Consider the following 22527-nt stretch of genomic DNA (forward strand, 5'->3'; position numbering starts at 1 on the left):
GCTCCCCACACCATGATGCCGGGTGTTGGCCCTGTGTGCCTCGGTCGTATGCAGTCCTGATTGTGGTGCTCACCTGCACGGCGCCAAACACGCATACGATCATCATTGGCACCAAGGCAGAAGCGACTCTCATCGCTGAAGACGACACGTCTCCATTCGTCCCTCCATTCACGCCTGTCGCGACACCACTGGAGGCGGGCTGCACGATGTTGGGGCGTGAGCGGAAGACGGCCTAACGGTGTGCGGGACCGTAGCCCAGCTTCATGGAGACGGTTGCGAATGGTCCTCGCCGATACCCCAGGAGCAACAGTGTCCCTAATTTGCTGGGAAGTGGCGGTGCGGTCCCCTACGGCACTGCGTAGGATCCTACGGTCTTGGCGTGCATCCGTGCGTCGCTGCGGTCCGGTCCCAGGTCGACGGGCACGTGCACCTTCCGCCGACCACTGGCGACAACATCGATGTACTGTGGAGACCTCACGCCCAACGTGTTGAGCAATTCGGCGGTACGTCCACCCGGCCTCCCGCATGCCCACTATACGCCCTCGCTCAAAGTCCGTCAACTGCACATACGGTTCACGTCCACGCTGTCGCGGCATGCTACCAGTGTTAAAGACTGCGATGGAGCTCCGTATGCCACGGCAAACTGGCTGACACTGACGGCGGCGGTGCACAAATGCTGCGCAGCTAGCGCCATTCGACGGCCAACACCGCGGTTCCTGGTGTGTCCGCTGTGCCGTGCGTGTGATCATTGCTTGTACAGCCCTATCGCAGTGTCCGGAGCAAGTATGGTGGGTCTGACACATCGGTGTCAATGTGTTCTTTTTTCCATTTCCAGGAGTGTATATACGAGGGTAATCCCAAAAGTAAGGCTCCTTTTTTTGTAAGTACATAGACCTGCTTATTTCTACAATGATTTACATCAGTTTACGGCTTGAACATTTAGCTTTTTTCTACATAATCACCATTTCTGTCGATGCATTTTTGTGGACGCTGTGGCAATTTTTGTGTGCCCATGTCATACCAGTTCGCCGCCATGCTGTTCAGAAAGTTATGAAACTCTTCTTCCACCTCGTCATCAGAGCTGAATTGCTTTCCGGCCAAATGTTCTTTTAACCTAGGGATCAGGTGATAGTCACTGGGGGCCAAGTCAGGACTATAGGGTGGGAGGGTGATTGTGTTCCACTGAAACTGTTGCAGGAGAGCAACCGTTTGCCGAGCGATGTGTGGGCGAGCGTTGTCGTGGAGAATGTGTACGCCCTCGCTCAACATTCCTCTTCTCCGGTTCTGAATTGCCCGTTTGAGTTTTTTCAGAGTCTCACAGTACCTGCCAGCGTCAATTGTGGTTTCAGCGATTCAGCTCCGACGATTAGGTGAAAGAAGAGGTTCATAGCTTTCTAAACAGCATGGTATGACATGGGCACACACAAATTGCCACAGCGTCTAAAAAACGCATCGACGGAAATGGTGATTATGTTGAAAAATAACGAAATATTCGAGCCGTAAACGTATGTAAACCATTGTAGAGATAAACAGGTCTATGTACTTATAAAAAAGTAGGAGACCTTACTTTTGGGATTACCCTCGTAAATAAAAATGTGTTGCCGTATTTATGAAAGGTCCATCACTTGAGAACGGTTCTACCGATCTGGCTGTTTTTCTTGTTAACTGTGTTCGTAATGGTCAGGACAAGGTTTGTACGAAAGAGAAGCTTTGGAAAATGCACCGGAGAAGTCGGATATTTGGATGGTATTTTGGTACGAAATCGCAGTGAAAGAAGTGTGACAATCGTATTACCGTTCTGTTGTGATATGTTTTCATAACAAAAAAAAAAATTAGGTTCAGTTTGATAGTTCCTGCTGTCGTATGGTTTCATAGGAACAAATTCCGCAGTGAATACTGGTATTTTGCGAAAAAATATATTCAATGTGATACGAGGCATTTGGGATCCTGCACGGCGTTCCGTATTACCCTCCTGAATTCATCGATTCCAAATTCTGCTAACATTCATTGTATCACGACCAATGCGAGCAGCAATGTCGCGATACGATAAACCGCAATCGTGATAGGCTACAATCCGTCCTTTATCAAAGTCGGAAACGTGATGGTACGCATTTCTCCTCCTTACACTAGGCATCACAACAACGTTTCACCAGGCAACGCCGGTCAACTGCTGTTTGTGTATGAGTAATCGGTTGGAAACTTTCCTCACGTCAGCACGTTGTAGGTGTCGCCACCAGCGCCAACCTTGTGTGAATGCTCTGAAAAGGTAATCATTTGCATATTACAGCATCTTCTTCCTGTCGGTTAAATTTCGCGTCTGTAGCACGTCATCTTCGTGGTGTAGCAATTTTAATGGTCACGTCAATGAGACTGACGAAAAGTGCAGACAGCATTTGGGTTCAAATGGTTCAGAGCACTATGGGACTCAACTTCTCAGGTCATTAGTCCCCTAGAACTTAGAACTAGTTAAACCTAACTAACCTAAGGACATCACACACATCCATGCCCGAGGCAGGATTCGAACCTGCGGCGGTAGCGGTCTCGCGGTTCCAGACTGCAGCGCCTAGAACCGCACGGCCACCGGCCGGCGACAGCATTTGGGGGCAAATCGAATAAAAATTTCTCAAACGCGATGCATTGTGGCTCTGGGACGACGGGTACAGCTGAGATCGACTAGCTCAGTTGGAGCGTACGCACAAAATACACTCCTGGAAATGGAAAAAAGAACACATTGACACCGGTGTGTCAGACCCACCATACTTGCTCCGGACACTGCGAGAGGGCTGTACAAGCAATGATCACACGCACGGCACAGCGGACACACCAGGAACCGCGGTGTTGGCCGTCGAATGGCGCTAGCTGCGCAGCATTTGTGCACCGCCGCCGTCAGTGTCAGCCAGTTTGCCGTGGCATACGGAGCTCCATCGCAGTCTTTAACACTGGTAGCATGCCGCGACAGCGTGGACGTGAACCGTATGTGCAGTTGACGGACTTTGAGCGAGGGCGTATAATGGGCATGCGGGAGGCCGGGTGGACGTACCGCCGAATTGCTCAACACGTGGGGCGTGAGGTCTCCACAGTACATCGATGTTGTCGCCAGTGGTCGGCGGAAGGTGCACGTGCCCGTCGACCTGGGACCGGACCGCAGCGAAGCACGGATGCACGCCAAGACCGTAGGATCCTACGCAGTGCCGTAGGGACCGCACCGCCACTTCCCAGCAAATTAGGGACACTGTTGCTCCTGGGGTATCGGCGAGGACCATTCGCAACCGTCTCCATGAAGCTGGGCTACGGTCCCGCTCACCGTTAGGCCGTCTTCCGCTCACGCCCCAACATCGTGCAGCCCGCCTCCAGTGGTGTCGCGACAGGCGTGAATGGAGGGACGAATGGAGACGTGTCGTCTTCAGCGATGAGAGTCGCTTCTGCCTTGGTGCCAATGATGGTCGTATGCGTGTTTGGCGCCGTGCAGGTGAGCGCCACAATCAGGACTGCATACGACCGAGGCACACAGGGCCAACACCCGGCATCATGGTGTGGGGAGCGATCTCCTACACTGGCCGTACACCACTGGTGATCGTCGAGGGGACACTGAATAGTGCACGGTACATCCAAACCGTCATCGAACCCATCGTTCTACCATTCCTAGACCGGCAAGGGAACTTGCTGTTCCAACAGGACAATGCACGTCCGCATGTATCCCGTGCCACCCAACGTGCTCTAGAAGGTGTAAGTCAACTACCCTGGCCAGCAAGATCTCCGGATCTGTCCCCCATTGAGCATGTTTGGGACTGGATGAAGCGTCGTCTCACGCGGTCTGCACGTCCAGCACGAACGCTGGTCCAACTGAGGCGCCAGGTGGAAATGGCATGGCAAGCCGTTCCACAGGACTACATCCAGCATCTCTACGATCGTCTCCATGGGAGAATAGCAGCCTGCATTGCTGCGAAAGGTGGATATACACTGTACTAGTGCCGACATTGTGCATGCTCTGTTGCCTGTGTCTATGTGCCTGTGGTTCTGTCAGTGTGATCATGTGATGTATCTGACCCCAGGAATGTGTCAATAAAGTTTCCCCTTCCTGGGACAATGAATTCACGGTGTTCTTATTTCAATTTCCAGGAGTGTAATTTGGGACGTCGTCAGAACAGGCGACAAACATACCTAGCTTCTGGTACGCCTTGCATTCGCAATGACGATTAATAAATCACAAGGCCAGTCGTTGGAAGTGCGTGGAATAAACCTTGAGCTGTTGTGTTTTCTTTCCCCGTGGGCAGCAGTATGTGGTGTGCTCAAAAGTCAGTAAACGATCGGCGCTATTCGTTTCCTCTCCGGACCGTAAGACACAAAAATATCGGTTATCACCGAGCGTTGCGATGACCTCATTAAACATACAGATTATAGTCGAGACAATGAATTGTGATTCATTTGATTTCAATGAATTCATAATCTTACTGAAATTGTTTTGTTTCAGTTGACATAAATTCAAGGAAATATTAGTTCGGGTGAATCCCTTCCCGACCGACTGACTGACTGACAACGCACAGCCTAAACCACTGGAGATACAGACGTGTGACACAGTAAACATTTCCTGTTAAGCCGTTTGTGAGAAGGAACACGTTAAGCTGTGCTGGGAAAAAGTGTGGTTTTGTTTTCCTTTTCGCAGTCGTTTTCAAAGGAAAACAGGAAAGTTGTGTTTATGGCTAACTTTATAATCCTGTCAGTTTGTAGATTAAAACCGTGCTAAATGCTGTCATTGAATCTATCCTCACATACCCAGCAGCTGGAACGTCTCTCATACCCCGTGTACTAATGATTCCAAACGATTTACCGATTCATTTTGACTGCTATTCCCTGCCAAGGTTCCATTTGTAATAACAATAAATAAGGTGAGAGAGAGAAAGAGGGCAAGAGGATATGGATAGAGAAAGGGGAGGGGGAGGAAATGGATATAAAGAAGGGGAAAGACGATACGGACAGAGAGATGATGGGGGAGGAGATGAACAGAGAAGAGTGTGTGATAAGAGGTGTACAGGGAGTGTGGGGAAGGTAATGGACAGACATAGGGGAGAAGAGGGGGGTAGAGAAAAGGAGGGGCGGGGCGAGAATGTGAGGGATAGAGGGGGAGTGAGAGAGAGGGGACGGTGAAGAATATTCCGACATATATCCAATTCCCGTACACACTTAGGAATTGCGAAGCACTGCCGAGTTCGTTAGCATTTCGTATTATTACTGAAAGAATTTAAAAATTTCAGTAAGTCAAGTATCAAAGCTGGCAACTGTGCATATGTTTTGAGGCAGACGTAACAAACGTTGTGACATTATGCAAATTATATTCACCTGGCTTTTGAAAATGAGAAGACTTAGCAACTTGCAACAAAATTTTATCAAGCTTTTTCTCCCGGACACCCACCACAAAATGACGAAATGAATCAAGTTTATCTCTTACTACATTTTCACTGTTCGTGGAGTCTAGCGTCAGGCAAGATGTTTTAATTTATTACTTATTTACTACTAACTCAATGCGGAACACATTTTTATATACCAGGTCTCTCCAAAAATTTCCGGAACTTTGTCCTCAGAATTTTTTACGCTTACCCTTTATTATTTTACGCGGTCTCCGAAATACTCTTCTCCACAATTGACACACCGTTCCTAACGCCGTTTCCACTTCGGAAACACTGTCTGTACGCCTCTTGCTCCATCGCGCTAAGTGCCGTTGTAAGGTCCCCTTCGAAAAATTTATAAATGACAGTGCTGGAAAACCTCTTACGTTATTTGATTTTCAAACAGCTGAGCGAAACTGAACGTACTCAGGCAGTTCTCTCTTTACCTATTCTGATCATCACCAAACTGACACACAATATTTTTTTTTTTTTGGCGCAACAATCTGACTTTCAATAATCCCTACAAAAGAATGGCCATGACAAACAATAACCGATACCTTTCATGAATCACTTACCTCAGAAAAATCTTCGTTACTCGAACTACTGCAATACAGCGATCGCCAATACTGCCAGCTAAATAAAAGATTCTTACTACTTAAGGCACTAACTACTGATAGGCATAGTTAGGAAATAAAAGATTTTGACAGAGAACAAACAATGTATTTACCTTAATAGTGTTCAAAAGTCATCATATATACAGGGTGGTCGATTGATAGTGACCGGGCTGAATATCTCACGAAATAAGCATCAAACGAAAAAACTACAAAGAGGGAAACTCGTGTGGCTTGAAGGGGGAAACCAGATGACGCTAGGGTTGTCCCGCTGGATGGCGCTGCCATAGGTGAAACGGATATCAACTGCGTTTCTTAAAATAGGAACCCCCATTTTTTATTAAATATTCGTGTAGTACGTATAGAGATATGAAACATAAGGCTCACAATTTTAGACCGCAGTCAGCGATTTTCATAGAGAGCGCTACGTGGCGTTACCAACATAAAACACCTAAACAGCCTACTTATACCGTCTGCGAATTTTCTTGTAATTCATCTACCGTTGCAAACCTTTGCCCTTTCAACGTGGTTTACAACTTTTTTTCATTTCCAAAGTCCGCAGGGACCAGGTGGGAGAGTGCGGAGGATGAGGCAGCGCAGTGATCTCGTTTTTTTTTTTTTGTGTAGTAGTCACGCACCACGCACCAACAGGGACGAATGTGCGGGTGCGTTATCGTGATGCAAGGGCCGTGAATTGTCTCGCCACACTTCAGCCTGTTTCCTTCTCACAGTATTTCATGACGTGATCCAACTGAAATGTTCCACTGTTCTGCAATCTCTCGGGCAGTCAGTCTTTGTTTGGGACGCACAGTTTCGTCGACGTCCCTGACATTACGTCGTCGGTAGACGTCGAAGGGCATCCTGAACGAGGCTCATCTATAACTTCCGGCCATTTTTAAACCGTGTGAACCATTCGTAACACCGACTACGGTGTCATTCGATGTCACTCTGTAAAGGTTTTCCTGAATTTCACGCAAAATCTAATGCAGGCGCGTTGCTCGTCTAACGCTGCCTTCTCGAAACTAGCAAACTGTGCGACACAACATTTAATTTTAATACAGCACTCAACAATAACTAACAGACGTGCCACAATAAAACTTTCGGCAGTTACACATTAAACACCGGCTTGTGCAAGGATGCCGTGCTGGATCCCAAAGGCCTCGTATCACTAGCAGTCGAGATGACAGGCATCTTATCCGCACGGCTGTAACGGATCGTGCAGCCACGTCTCGATCCCTGAGTCAACAGATGGGGACGTTCGCAAGACGACAACCATCTGCACGAACAGTTCGACGACGTTTGCAGCAGCACGGACTATCAGCTCGGAGACCGTGGCTGCGGTTACCCTTGATTCTGCATCACAGACAGGAGCGCTTGCGATGGTGTACTCGACGACGAACCTGGGAGCACGAATGGCAAAACGTCATATTTTCGCATGAATCCAGTTTCTGTTTGCAGCATCACGATGGTCGCATCCGTCTTTGGCGACATCGCGGTGAACGCAAATTGGAAGCGTGTATTCGTCATCGCCATACTGGCGTATCACCCGGCGTGATGGTATGGGGTGCCATCGGTTACACGTCTCGGTCACCTCTTGTTCGCATTGACTGCACTTTTGAACAGTGGACGTTACATTTCAGATGTGTTTCGACTCGTGGCTCTACGTTTCATTCGATCCCTGCGAAACCCTACATTTCAGCAGGATAATGCACGACCGCATGTTGCAGGTCCTGTACGGGCCTTTCTGGATACAGAAAATGTTCTACTGCTGCCCTGGCCAGCACATTCTCCAGAGCTCTCAGCGACTGAAAACGTCTGGTCAATGGTGGCCGAGCAACTGGCTCGTCACAATACGCTAGTCACTACTCTTGAATTGTGGTATCGTGTTGAAGCTCCATAGGCAGCTGTACCTGTACATGCCATCGAAGCTCTGTTTGACTCAATGCCCAGGCGTATCAAGGCCGTTATTACGGCCAGAGGTAGTTGTTGTGGGTACTGATTTCTTAGGATCTATGCACCAAAATTGCGTGAAAATGTAGTCACATGTTAGTTCTAGTATAATATGTTTGTCCAGTGAATAACCCTTTATCATGTGCATTTCTTCTTGGTGTAGCAATTTTAATGGCCAGTAGTGTAGTTCTAAGTTCTAGGGAACTGATGACCTCAGATGTTAAGTCCCATAGTGCCCAGAGCGATTTGAGCCAAAATGTTCTCCACCCGTCCCTCACTACACGTCACTGCGGCCATTACCGTTACGTCACTGATATAGGTCAAAAGCCGGGGTTGGAAATTTCTCTTGATACATGTATGTAACAGTGAGCTAAAGGAAACTGTTCTCTTTCCTAAACTACTGCAATAATGTGTAAGCGAGTAAACAGAAAACAAAATTACTACGTGTCAGCAGCAGGGCTGACGGGTATCGCCAAAACAACCGGTTTTCAGTTACAAGTTTTTCATCCCAAATTTAATCTAGCTCTTAAAACCACTCACAATAACCCGTTTCGAAAAAATTTCGACCTTCGGTTTCTTACTGCTGTTATTTCGAACAATAAACGCAGACGACGCACAAAAGTTGAAAAATTCTACGACTTCCTCAGACTTTTGCGTTATACGTTTCAGGATACACAGGATCAAAACACCAACTGAAGTAGATAAATAAAGGAAAACGTAGACCTTTCACCTTTCGCTGCTTTTCTCGAAATATAACTTTAGTTTAAATACTACGAAAAATTCACCAGTATTCACGTACTGATTCGAATTTTCTGTATCTCTGTTAAAAAAAATAACGTTTTAATCGAAGATCATACCACTTTCTCGGCATTACGAATAGTCAGTGCTAAAGAATGAAAACTGAAGTTGGAGAACTCTGTTTTCCGTCTTCAGTGATCGATTTATAAGGGCTGCAAGCAGGTACAGGCATATTAGCTAGACACAGGCAGCAGATCACTTAATTTCCATTTTATTAGAAACTATGAACGATTTGTTCAGTTTTCAATTTATTACTTTTGCCATATGTTCGTTTCTGAAACTTCCTGGCAGATTAAAACTGCTGCCCGACCGAGACTCGAGCTCGGGACCTCTGCCTTTCGCGGACAATTGCTCTACCAACTGAGCTACCCAAGCACGACTCACGCCCCGTCCTCACAGCTTTACTTCCGCCAGTACCTCGTCTCCTACCTTCCAAACTTTACAGAAACTCTCCTGCGAACCTTGCAGAACTAGCACTCCTGAAAGAAAGGATATTGCGGAGACATGGCTTAGCCACAGCCTGGGGGATGTTTCCAGAATGAGATTTTCACTCTGCAGCGGAGTGTGCGCTGATGTGAAACTACCTCGCAGATTAAAACTGTGTGCCGGACCGAGACTCGAACTCGGGACCTTTACCTTTCGCGGGCAAGTGCGCTACCAGCTGAGCTACCCAAGCACGACTCACGCCCCGTCCTCACAGCTTTACTTCTGCCAGTACCTCGTCTCCTACCTTTCAAACTTTATAGAAGCTCTCTTGCGAACCTTGCACTTGCCCGCGAAAGGCAAAGGTCCCGAGTTCGAGTCTCGGTCCGGCACACAGTTTTAATCTGCCAGGAACTTTCACGCCAGACACTTGTGTTACATAGGCGTTGCCGACCGCAGCACCGCATTCTGGCTTTGGCGCTTCAGTGGATATACCTTTAATCTTAACGGGAATTTTCATACAGTTAATATTTTGCTGACAAAATCGAAAGTTCTCTCTCAAAAAATTCACATGTACAGTTTTGACAGTGGGAAAAATATAACATTTTCCATGAACAATTTCGTGACAATAGCAAAAATTTAAATAATGAATTAATCCAGTGGAAAACATTAGGTGTCCAATCTGTTCATAAATATTTGTCCTATAATGTGTCGATTTATAAGTAGACTCCTTTCACCAGAAACAGCACTTTTCAATATCAGTCTTACAGTTGTGACAGAACACTCTTATCTAATTCGCTTAAAAAATATGTAAAACCAAAGATTTTAGTACCAGTGTTATCGCAAACTGTGATGTGGATGTTTTTTTTTATGCGTCTTAACAGACATGGATGAACGAAAAATCAGTACCTGTTATAATCGAGACTGAACAACCACTGGAAAATACCGGTTATTCGTAACTAGAATTGTGGTGTCACCGCCAGACACCACACTTGCTAGGTGGTAGCTTTAAATCGGCCGCGGTCCATTAGTAACATGTCGGACCCGCGTGTCGCCACTGTCAGTAATCGCAGACCGAGCGCCACCACACGGCAGGTCTAGAGAGACGTACTAGCACTCGCCCCAGTCGTACGACGACTTTGCTAGCGACTACACTGACGAAGCCTTTCTCTCATTTGCCGAGAGACAGACAGAATAGCCTTCAGCTAAGTCCATGGCTACGACCTAGCAAGGCGCCATTAATCATATCTGGAGAGAGTCTCATTTGTATAGTCAAGAGCGATGTACCACAAGGATGCATTGAAGTTAAGTAAACAGACGCTACGTACATTTCTTTAGTGCATTAATAACGTATCCTGTTCCAGACTTCACGCCAGTCGGCGAGTGTGTACGCGTGCCTTTCGGTTACCCGTCACTGTGGACTGGCTGTCTTATAAGTCCTCTACAAGAATAACGGTATCTGTTGTAACTGGTCGGTCTTTTCCCGTCCCCAGTCACCAGTAGGTGGTGAGGTGGTGTCAGAAAGTCAGTGCCGGCAGCTGCGGCTATTGTCTCCCAGCGAGAAACGCCTCGCCGCCCGGATGTGGGATCGATCTTTGTAGTCGCGGCCTCGCTGTTTGGTTTCCATGGAGACGCGCCGTGCCGCGTCACGACGGCCGCTGCTAATTGGCGCGGCCTTACGTTACACGGGGCCATACGCTCCGCCCGCATCTCCACCCACAAGATTTCTGAGGTCGTCCGGAGTCACTTGGTGAGCGTGCGGGTTTAAGGGATCTGTCGCTTCCAGCGGATCGGTGCGGGGCAATTGTACACTCCTGGAAATTGAAATAAGAACACCGTGAATTCATTGTCCCAGGAAGGGGAAACTTTATTGACACATTCCTGGGGTCAGATACATCACACGATCACACTGACAGAACCACAGGCACATAGACACAGGCAACAGAGCATGCACAATGTCGGCACTAGTACAGTGTATATCCACCTTTCGCAGCAATGCAGGCTGCTATTCGCCCATGGAGACGATCGTAGAGATGCTGGATGTAGTCCTGTGGAACGGCTTGCCATGCCATTTCCACCTGGCGCCTCAGTTGGACCAGCGTTCGTGCTGGACGTGCAGACCGCGTGAGACGACGCTTCATCCAGTCCCAAACATGCTCAATGGGGGACAGATCCGGAGATCTTGCTGGCCAGGGTAGTTGACTTACATCTTCTAGAGCACGTTGGGTGGCACGGGATACATGCGGACGTGCATTGTCCTGTTGGAACAGCAAGTTCCCTTGCCGTTCTAGGAATGGTAGAACGATGGGTTCGATGACGGTTTGGATGTACCGTGCACTATTCAGTGTCCCCTCGACGATCACCAGTGGTGTACGGCCAGTGTAGGAGATCGCTCCCCACACCATGATGCCGGGTGTTGGCCCTGTGTGCCTCGGTCGTATGCAGTCCTGATTGTGGCGCTCACCTGCACGGCGCCAAACACGCATACGACCATCATTGGCACCAAGGCAGAAGCGACTCTCATCGCTGAAGACGACACTTCTCCATTCGTCCCTCCATTCACGCCTGTCGCGACACCACTGGAGGCGGGCTGCACGATGTTGGGGCGTGAGCGGAAGACGGCCTAACGGTGTGCGGGACCGTAGCCCAGCTTCGTGGAGACGGTTGCGAATGGTCCTCGCCGATACCCCAGGAGCAACAGTGTCCCTAATTTGCTGGGAAGTGGCGGTGCGGTCCCCTACGGCACTGCGTAGGATCCTACGGTCTTGGCGTGCATCCGTGCGTCGCTGCGGTCCGGTCCCAGGTCGACGGGCACGTGCACCTTCCGCCGACCACTGGCGACAACATCGATGTACTGTGGAGACCTCACGCCCCACGTGTTGAGCAATTCGGCGGTACGTCCACCCGGCCTCCCGCATGCCCACTATACGCCCTCGCTCAAAGTCCGTCAACTGCACATACGGTTCACGTCCACGCTGTCGCGGCATGCTACCAGTGTTAAAGACTGCGATGGAGCTCCGTATGCCACGGCAAACTGGCTGACACTGACGGCGGCGGTGCACAAATGCTGCGCAGCTAGCGCCATTCGACGGCCAACACCGCGGTTCCTGGTGTGTCCGCTGTGCCGTGCGTGTGATCATTGCTTGTACAGCCCTCTCGCAGTGTCCGGAGCAAGTATGGTGGGTCTGACACACCGGTGTCAATGTGTTCTTTTTTCCATTTCCAGGAGTGTATTTAGTCTGATTTCCTACCCCAATTCATCTTTCTACACTACTGGCCATTAAAATTGCTACAACACGAAGATGACGTGCTACAGACGCGAAATTTAACCGTCAGAAGATGATGTGATATGCAAATGATTAACTTTTCAGAGTATTCGCACAAGGTTGGCGCCGGTGGCGACACCTACAACGTGCTGACATGAGGAATGTTTCCAACCGATTTCTCATACACAAACAGCAGTTGACAGGCGCTGCCTGGTGAAACGTTGTTATGATGCCTCGTGTAAGGAGGAGAAATGCGTAACATCACGTTTCCTACTTTGATAAAGGTCGAATTGTAGCCTATCGCGATTGCGGTTTATCGTATCGCGACACTGCTGCTCGCGTTGGTCGAGATCCAATGACTGTTAGCAGAAGATGGAATCGGTGGGTTCAGGAGGGTAATACGGAACGCCTGGCTGGATCCCAACGGCCTCGTATCACTAGCAGTCGAGATGACAGGCATCTTATCGGCACGGATCGTGCAGCCACGTCTCGATCCATGGGTCAACAGATGGGGGCGTTTGCAAGGCAACAACCATCTGCACGAACAGTTCGACGACGTTTGCAGCAGCACGGACTATCAGCTCGAAGACCGTGGCTGCGGTTACCCTTGACGCTGCATCACAGACAGGAGGGCCTGCGATGGTGTACTCTACGACGAGCCTAGGTGCACGAATGGTGAAACGTCATTTTTTTGGATGAGTCCAGATTCTGTTTACAGCGTCACGATGGTCGCATCCGTGTTTGGCGACATCGCGGTGAACGCACATTGGAAGCGTGTATTCGTCATCGCCATACTGGTGTATCACCCGGCGTGATGGTATGGGGTGCCATTGGTTACACGTCTCGGTCACCTCTTGTTCGCATTGACGGCTCTTTGAACAGTGGACGTTAGATTTCAGATGTGTTACGTCCCGTGGCTCTGCCCTTCATTCTATCCCTGGGAAACCCTACATTTCAGCAGGATAATGCACGACCGCATGTGGCAGCTCCTGTACGGGCCGTTCTGGATACAGAAAATGTTCGACTGCCGTCCTGGCCAGCACATTTTCCAGATCTCTCACCAATTGAAAACGTTTGGTCAATGGTGGCCGAGAAACTGGCTCGTCACAATACGCCAGTCACTACTCTTGATGAACTGTGGTATCGTGTTGAAGCTGCACGGGCAGCTGTACCTGTACACGCCATCCGAGCTCTGTTTGACTCAATGTCCAGGCGTATCGAGGCCGTTATTACGGCCAGAGGTGGTTGTTCAGGGTACTGATTTCTCAGGACCCATGCACCCAAATTGCGTGAAAATGTAACCACGTGTCACTTGTAGTATAATATATTTGACCAATGAATACTCGTTTATCATCTGCATTTCTTGTTGGTGTAGCAATTTTAATGGCCAGTAATGTAGCTTCACCAAATCTACATGCACACTGCCAGAAAGAAAATTAGTATACCATTTTAGAGGTTTCCAATTCACTTAAGATTTATTGTTGCAACAGCATATGGAGTGCATTTACAGATCAGTGGCACAAGGGGTTCTGTGATTCCAGGTATCGATCCCTGTTGGAACGCCCATATTAGTATGTGGTGTACCTCCAGGGGTGCCAACGCAGGCCAGCACTCTGGCATCCAGTCGATCGTACAGATGGCGAATACTGTCCTGAGTTATGTTACCCCACACCTGCTCGCCTTTCTCTTGTAGTTGTGTAAGAGCTGTCGGTTGACGAGTTGCTGGGGTCACTTCTCGTTTCGTCAGATGCTACACGTGCTCGACAGGAGACACGTCTGGAATACATGCTATCAGGAAAGCCACAGCAGTTCTTTCATAGTACGAGGTGCATTCAAGTGCATTTTTTCTAATTAACTACTCACCCGAAATCGATGAAACTGGCGTTACTTCTCGACGTAATCGCCCTGCAGACGTGCACATTTTTCACAACGCTGACGCCACGATTCCATGGCAGCGGCGAAGGCTTCTTTATGAGTTTGTTTTGATCACTGGAAAATCGCTGAGGCAATAGCAGCACGGCTGGTGAATGTGCGGCCACGGAGAGTGTCTTTCATTGTTGGAAAAAGCCAAAAGTCACTAGGAGCCAGGTCAGGTGAGTAGGGAGCACGAGGAATCACTTCAAAGTTGTTATCACGAAGGAACTGTTGCGTAACGTTAGCTCTATGTGCTGGTGCGTTGTCTCGGTGAAACAGCACACGCGCAGCCCTTCCCGGACGTTTTTGTTGCAGTGCAGGAAGGAATTTGTTCCTCAAAACATTTTCGTAGGATGCACCTGTTACCGTAGTGCCCTTTGGAACGCAATGGATTACGCCCTCGCTGACCCAGAACACGGACACCATCATTTTTTCAGCACTGGCGGTTACCCGAAATTTTTTTGGTGGCGGTGAATCTGTGTGCTTCCATTGAGCTGACTGGCGCTTTGCATTGAAAAATGACATCCTCGTCTCATCCATTGTGACAACCGACGAAAAGAAAGTCGCATTCGTGCTGCCGTTGCGCGTCAACATTGCTCGGCAACGTGCCACACGGGCAGCCGTGTGGTCGTCCGTCAGCATTCGTGGCACCCACCTGAATGACACTTTTCGCATTTTCAGGTCGTCATGCAGGATTGTGTGCACAGAACCTACAGAAATCCCAACTCTGGAGGCGATCTGTTCGACAGTCATTCGGCAATCCCCCAAAACAATTCTCTCCACTTTCTCGATGGTGTCGTCAGACCGGCTCGTGCAAGCCCGAGGTTGTTTCGGTTTGTTGTCACACGATGTTCTGCCTTCATTAAACTGTCGCACCCACGAATGCACTTTCGACACATCCGTAACTCCGTCACCACATGTCTCCTTCAACTGTCGATGAATTTCAATTGGTTTCACACCACGCAAATTCAGAAAACGAATGATTGCACGCTGTTCAAGTAAGGGAAACGTCGCCATTTTAACTATTTAAAACAGTTCTCATTCTCGCCGCTGGCGGTAAAATTCCATCTGCCGTACGGTGCTGCCATCTATGGGATTTATTGACAATGAACGCGGCCTCATTTTAAAACAATGCGCATGTTTCTATCTCTATCCAGTCCGGAGAAAAAAAATCGGAGGCCTTAGAACTTGAATGCACCTCGTATATATAATCATCTGAGGTCACCTAACTAACCTAAGGACATCACAGACATTCATGCCTGAGGCAGGATTCGAACCTGCGACCGTAGCAGTCGCGCCTAGAACTGCTCGGCCAGCGCGGCCGGCCGGTCGACGAACTGCCGCAGTGCATAGATTAGATTAGATTGGTTTAGATTAGATTAGATTAATACTTGTTCCATAGATCATGAATACGACACTTTGTAATGGTGTGGAACGTATCAGGTTAATAAAAGATGTCTGTACAAGATATTACATTACACACTCATGTTTAAGTTTTTTTTTCCCCCATTACTGAAACGGAGCTGGTATCGTAAACTTCGGTTAATTCACAAAGATGCCGTTACCCTTGATTTGTTATAAACGACACTGACAACTGTTGTTCCTCTCGCACCGATACTCGCAGCTGGTTGTGGATTCGACTCCTGACACCCACTACTACTCTTGAGGCTGTTCTGTTTTTTCGAGGTCTGCACTGATATTCCGAGAGGCGGACACACTGCTCTGAGCGCTTCATAGCTCTGGTGGATGTGACAGCCGGTGAAATCTTAATAATAAACTGAGCGACGGGGCGGGAATTGGGCATCTGCCTATCGAATTCGCTTTGAGCAACAATTTCGGCCGCGGTAATCTGTCGCAGTCAGCCGTCATCGCATTTAATGGGATGCAGTGTGCTGGCGGCAGACCGTTCGATGGGACAGTCCCAGTCCCATTACGGCGGTAATTTTCGACGATTCCGGCCAGTAAATGCTGTCTGCTAACTGCACAGCTGCTGTTTCCACACGGCTCTGTACTCGGACCGCCGCTTTTGTGCGACTGAGCATCACGTCGTCACACACGTCATTCAGTTTACTCCGTATGCTCTCGAAAAACTAGTACTCGCTTCGGCGGTACATATACTAAAATTGGAACGATACAGAGAAGATTAGCATGGCCCCTGCGCAAGGATGACACGCAAAATCGTGAAGCGTTCCACATTATTAGTCCGCCGCTCGTGGTCTCGCGGTAGCGTTCTCGCTTCCCGAGCACGGGGTCCCGGGTTCGATTCCCGGCGGGGTCAGGGATTTTCACCTGCCTCGAGATGACTGGGTGTTTGTGTTGTCCTCATCATTTCATCATCACCCAGGAAAGTGGCGAAATTGGACTGAGCAAAGTTTGGGAAATTGTACGGGCGCTGATAACCACGCAGTTGAGCGCCCCACAAACCAAACATCATCATCATCATCATCGAAAAACTACACTTCCACTCAGCGCCAGAGATAAGCGTGTTATGGGAAGTCCGATCGCGCAGAAGAATCAAGCGAGATTTTTTCTGCATGGAACTGTTTCCTGACCTTTCTGCCCATGCTGGATATTAATGGTCTTGCAGACAATGTTAATACGGGGCGTGCTTTTGGAAGTAAGTACCGTTTTGAAATTAAAAAAATACTTCCTAAGATATCTCAAAAATTTTATTTTTACACGAAAGCCTGTACCATAATATACACAGTGACGCCATTACAGTCTGATTCTTCCTTGTTTACGTTGTGTACTGAGTGTTTAAGATGCCTCCGATAATCGTGAGTCCCGCCGACTGTGAAGTACGGGCTGTTGTAAGATTTCTTACTGCTAAAGGCCTAAAAGTGATCGATATTCATCGTGAGATCTGTGCAGTTCACGGAGAAAGCATTATGAGTGATGGAATGGTAAGAAAGTGGGTGAGAGCATTCAAAGATGGCCGCATAAATGTGCACGATGAGAAACGGAGTGGGCGTCCTTCGGTCGTTAATGAAAGCTTGGTGCAGGAAGTGGACAATAAGGTGACACAAAACAGACGCTTTACGATTTCCTCCTTGCGGGATGACTTTCCTAATGTTTCTCGCAGTGTTTTGTATGGCATTGTGACCGAGCACTCGAATTACCGAAAATTGTGCGCTCGTTGGGTACCGAAAATGTTGACGGATGTGCACAAAACCAAACGTTTAGACAGTGCATCGACTTTCCTTGAGCGGTACCACTACGACAGTGATGATTTCTTAAGCCAAATTGTTACGGGCGATGAAACGTGGGTGGCCTACACGAGAATCAAAGCAACAGTCCATGGAAGTTGAGCAAGGGCATCGTTTTGCTGCAAGACAATGCCCGTCCGCATGTGGCGAATCAGTGCAAAGATCTCATCACACCTTTTCGATGGGAAACTCTAGATCATCCTGCGTACAGCCCCGATCTTGCGCCCAGTGACTACCATCTGTTCCTGCACTTGAAGAAACACCTGGGCGGTCAGCGTCTTCGAGACGATGACGAAGTCAAAACAGTGGTGATGCAGTGGTTAACAAGTCAGGCGGCAGACTTCTATGAGGAGGGTATTCAAACACTGGTACAACGTTATGACAAGTGCCTCAGTATTGACGGAAATTATGAAAAAAGGTAGATTAAGGTACAGGATTTCGTATAAAAATAAAATTATTGAGATATCTTAGCACGTCTTTTTTTAATTTCAAAACGGTACTTACTTTAAAAACACCCCTCGTAGTACTCACAGACATTTTGTAGTTATGTATAATGGAATAATCACATAAGCTCAATCGGGCGCGGGGGGGGGGGGGGTTAGTTGCGTGGTTTAAGGCAACTTGCCACGGTTCGCGCGGCTTCCCCCGTCGCAGGTTCGAGTCCTTCCTTTGGCATGGGTGTGTTTGTCGTCCTTAGCGTAAGTTAGTTTAACTTGGATTAAGTAATGTGTAAGCCTAGGGTCCCATGGGAACTTACCAACACAACTAAGTCGTTGGTAAAGCAGGGGGCAGACTTCGGTTTATAGGCACAATATTCAGGAAGTTCAGTCTACAAATGAGATACTTAAGAATACAGTAGTGGCCATTAAAATTACTACACCACGAAGATGATGTGCTACAGACGCGAAATTTAATCGACAGGAAGAAAGATACTGTCATATGCAAATGATTAGCTTTCCAGAGCATTCACACAAGGTGGGCGCCTGTGGCGACACCTACAACGTGCTGACATGCGGAAAGTTTCCTACCGATTTCTCGTACACAAACAGCAGTTGACCGGCGTTGCCTGGTGAAACGTTGTTGTGATTCCTCGAGTGAGGAGGAGAAATGCGTGCCATCACGTTTCCGACTTTGATAAAGGTCGGATTGTAGCCTATCGCGATTGCGGCTTGTCGTGTCGCGACATTGCTGCTCGCGTTGGTCGAGATCCAATGACTGTTAGCAGAATATGGAATCGGTGGGTTCAGGAGGGTAATACGGAACGCCGTGCTCGATCTCAACGGCCTCGTATCACTAGCAGTCGAGATGACAGGCATCTTATCCGCACGGCTGTAACGGATCGTGCAGCCACGTCTCGATCCCTGAGTCAACAGATGGGTACGTATGCAAGACAACAACCATCTGCACGAACAGTTCGACGACGTTTGCAGCAGCACGGACTATCAGCTCGGAGACCGTGGCTGCGGTTACCCTTGACGCTGCATCACAGACAGGAGCGCCTGCGACTGTGTACTCGACGACGAACCTGGGAGCACGAATGGCAAAACGTCATTTTGTCGGATGAATGCAGGTTCTGTTTGCAGCATCACGATGGTCGCATCCGTGTTTGGTGACATCGCCGTGAACGCACGTTGGAAACGTGTATTCGTCATCGCCATACTGGCGTATCACCCGACGTGATGGTATGGGGTGCCACTGGTTACACGTCTCGGTCACCTCTTGTTCGCATTGATGGCACTTTGAACACTCGACGCTACATTTCAGGTGTGGCTCTACCCTACATTCGATCCGTGCGAAACCCTATATTTCAGCAGGATAATGCACGACCGCATGTGGTCCTGTACGGGCCTTTCTAGATGCGGAAAATGTTCGACTGCTGCCCTGGCCAGCACATTCTCCAGATCTCTCACCAATTGAAAACGTCTGGTCAATTGTGGCCGAGCAACTGGCTCGTCACAATACGCCAGTCACTACTCTTGAATTGTGGTATCATGTTGAAGCTCCATAGGCAGCTGTACCTGTACATGCCATCGAAGCTCTGTTTGACTCAATGCCCAGGCGTATCAAGGCCGTTATTACGGCCAGGTGGTTGTTGTGGGTACTGATTTCTCAGGATCTATGCAGTCAAATTGCGTGAAAATGTAATCACATGTCAGTTCTATTATAATATATTTGTCCAATGAATACCCCTGCGATTCTTCTTGGTGTAGCAATTTTAACGGCCAGTAGTGCAGTATCTCCCAAAATCTGGGAAGCAAAGAGCTTGCAGTAGAAGATATTTGCTACACACTATCGAAGATGAAAAATTGATGTTAGTTCTTAAGGTATGGACTTAAGACCCTATGCTGACTGAGACTTTTTTGCTTCTAGTATCGTGTACTTCCAACTGTATGCGTTTACGCCATAATTATGATACACCGTAGAATGAGATTATTACTCTGCAGCCGAGTGTGCGCTGATATAAAACATCCTGGCAGATTAAAACCTATTTCCTTTCTCGGGCAAGTGTTTTACCATCTGAGCTACCCAAGCACGACTCACGCCCCGTCCTCACAGCTTTACTTCTGCCAGTACCTCGCCTCCTACTTTCCAGGAGAGCTTCTGTGAAGTTTGTAAGCTAGGAGATGAGTTACAGGCAGAAGTAAAGCTGTGAGGACGGGGTGTGAGTCGTGCTTGGGTAGCTCAGTTGGTAGAGCACTTGCCCGCGAAAGGCAAAGGTCCTGAGGTCGAGTCTCGGTCCGGCAGATAGTTTTAATCTGCCAGGAAGTTTCATATCAGCGCACACTCCGCAGCAGAGTGAAAATCTCATTCAGGAAAAAAGCGGTATATAAGACTTGACGTCCTCCTTGTGCACCCCTCGTAACAAATTTTGCTGTATGCTTTTATTATTTCGACGTCAAATTCACGGCTTTACCGAAGGGGTTTTTTTTCGCCAAACCTCTTCAAAATGCAAACACAATGCAATATTGTTGTATAAGCAACTGCAGCGCAAGTTCTTGTCCGCCATCTTGAACTTTGACGAAAAATACGACAGTGAAATGAAATGAAATGTCGTGTGGCTAAGGCTTCCCGTCGGGTAGACCGTTCGCCTGGTGCTGGTCTTTCGATTTGACGCCACTTCGGCGACTTGCGCGTCGAAGGAGATGAAATGATGATAATTAGGACAACACAACACCCAGTCCCTGAGCGGAGAAAATTTCCGACCCAGCCGGGAATCGAACCCGGGATCTTAGGATTGACATTCCGTCACGCTGACCACTCAGCTACCGGGGCCGGAACAATGCGACAGTGTAATACCCTTTCTAAGGCCGGTATTACACTATCATATTTTTATGTCAAAGTTGATAACTGAAATACTTACATCAAAGAATTTTGATGGTGTAATAGGGATCTTCGTCAAATCTCGTCTGTCGTCAAATAAATATGATCAAATGTAGGGCCTCGCCTTAGATTCTATCATAAAAGTGGTTCGTCTTCTGTTCAGTGCAATGTGAAATTTAACCGCTTCGAGCGCTGACTTCGCTACAGCTATTTGACGTCTGTGTAGTGTGTTTGTAAACATGGCTTCAAAGTTGGTGTGTTGCTGCGGCTCCCTTTTTCGATAAACGTGCGTCGAATAGGGGGTGGGGGGTTGAGCAAGGGGCGCGGTCAGTGCTATTAATCGTGTCCTGACGGGCTGGTGGAATATGCGGCAGGCCTCTTCATGACCAGAATGACCGCTACAATCATCGATCTCTACATCTGGAAACATCCAGGCAGCTTTTCAGCAATCTTCTCATCCTACTTTGTCTACTTTTGAACTCTGTACGGCACAAGTTAAAAAGCATTACATCTGTTTCGTACTCTTTATTACTTTTGTAGTTGTTGGAAAACTAATTCCATTAATTAAATTATTCACAATTAAAAATAGTTCATTTTGAACCACCTGATGACTCCCCAGGTCTTATCGAGCACCCTGCGTCTACCAAACATACACTCCTGGAAATTGAAATAAGAACACCGTGAATTCATTCTCCCAGGAAGGGGAAACTTTATTGACACATTCCTGGGGTCAGATACATCACATGATCACACTGACAGAACCACAGGCACATAGACACAGGCAACAGAGCATGCACAACGTCCGCACTAGTACAGTGTATATCCACCTTTCGCAGCAATGCAGGCTGCTATTCTCCCATGGAGACGATCGTAGAGATGCTGGATGTAGTCCTGTGGAACGGCTTGCCATGCCATTTCCACCTGGCGCCTCAGTTGGACCAGCGTTCGTGCTGGACGTGCAGACGGCGTGAGACGACGCTTCATCCAGTCCCAAACATGCTCAATGGGGGACAGATCCGGAGATCTTGCTGGCCAGGGTAGTTGACTTACACCTTCTAGAGCACGTTGGGTGGCACGGGATACATGCGGACGTGCATTGTCCTGTTGGAACAGCAAGTTCCCTTGCCGGTCTAGGAATGGTAGAACGATGGGTTCGATGACGGTTTGGATGTACCGTGCACTATTCAGTGTCCCCTCGACGATCACCAGTGGTGTACGGCCAGTGTAGGAGATCGCTCCCCACACCATGATGCCGGGTGTTGGCCCTGTGTGCCTCGGTCGTATGCAGTCCTGATTGTGGCGCTCACCTGCACGGCGCCAAACACGCATACGACCATCATTGGCACCAAGGCACAAGCGACTCTCATCGCTGAAGACGACACGTCTCCATTCGTCCCTCCATTCACGCCTGTCGCGACACCACTGGAGGCGGGCTGCACGATGTTGGGGCGTGAGCGGAAGACGGCCTAACGGTGTGCGGGACCGTAGCCCAGCTTCATGGAGACGGTTGCGAATGGTCCTCGCCGATACCCCAGCAGCAACAGTGTCCCTAATTTGCTGGGAAGTGGCGGTGCGGTCCCCTACGGCACTGCGTAGGATCCTACGGTCTTGGCGTGCATCCGTGCGTCGCTGCGGTCCGGTCCCAGGTCGACGG

At 48.6% G+C, this 22527-nt stretch overlaps 1 protein-coding gene and 1 non-coding gene across 2 annotated transcripts in view; both read left to right on the forward strand.

The window, feature by feature from the left end:
• The window catches only part of LOC126108235 (uncharacterized), an 839799-nt gene that overhangs the window by 323026 nt on the left and 494246 nt on the right, over window positions 1-22527 (forward strand). The window lies entirely within an intron of this gene.
• On the forward strand, window positions 16440-16546 carry LOC126109013 (U6 spliceosomal RNA). The gene has a single exon (XR_007523677.1). It is a non-coding gene; the product is annotated as a U6 spliceosomal RNA (small nuclear RNA).

This window comes from Schistocerca cancellata, chromosome 11, assembly GCF_023864275.1.
Source record: "Schistocerca cancellata isolate TAMUIC-IGC-003103 chromosome 11, iqSchCanc2.1, whole genome shotgun sequence".
Classification (NCBI taxonomy): domain Eukaryota; kingdom Metazoa; phylum Arthropoda; class Insecta; order Orthoptera; family Acrididae; genus Schistocerca; species Schistocerca cancellata.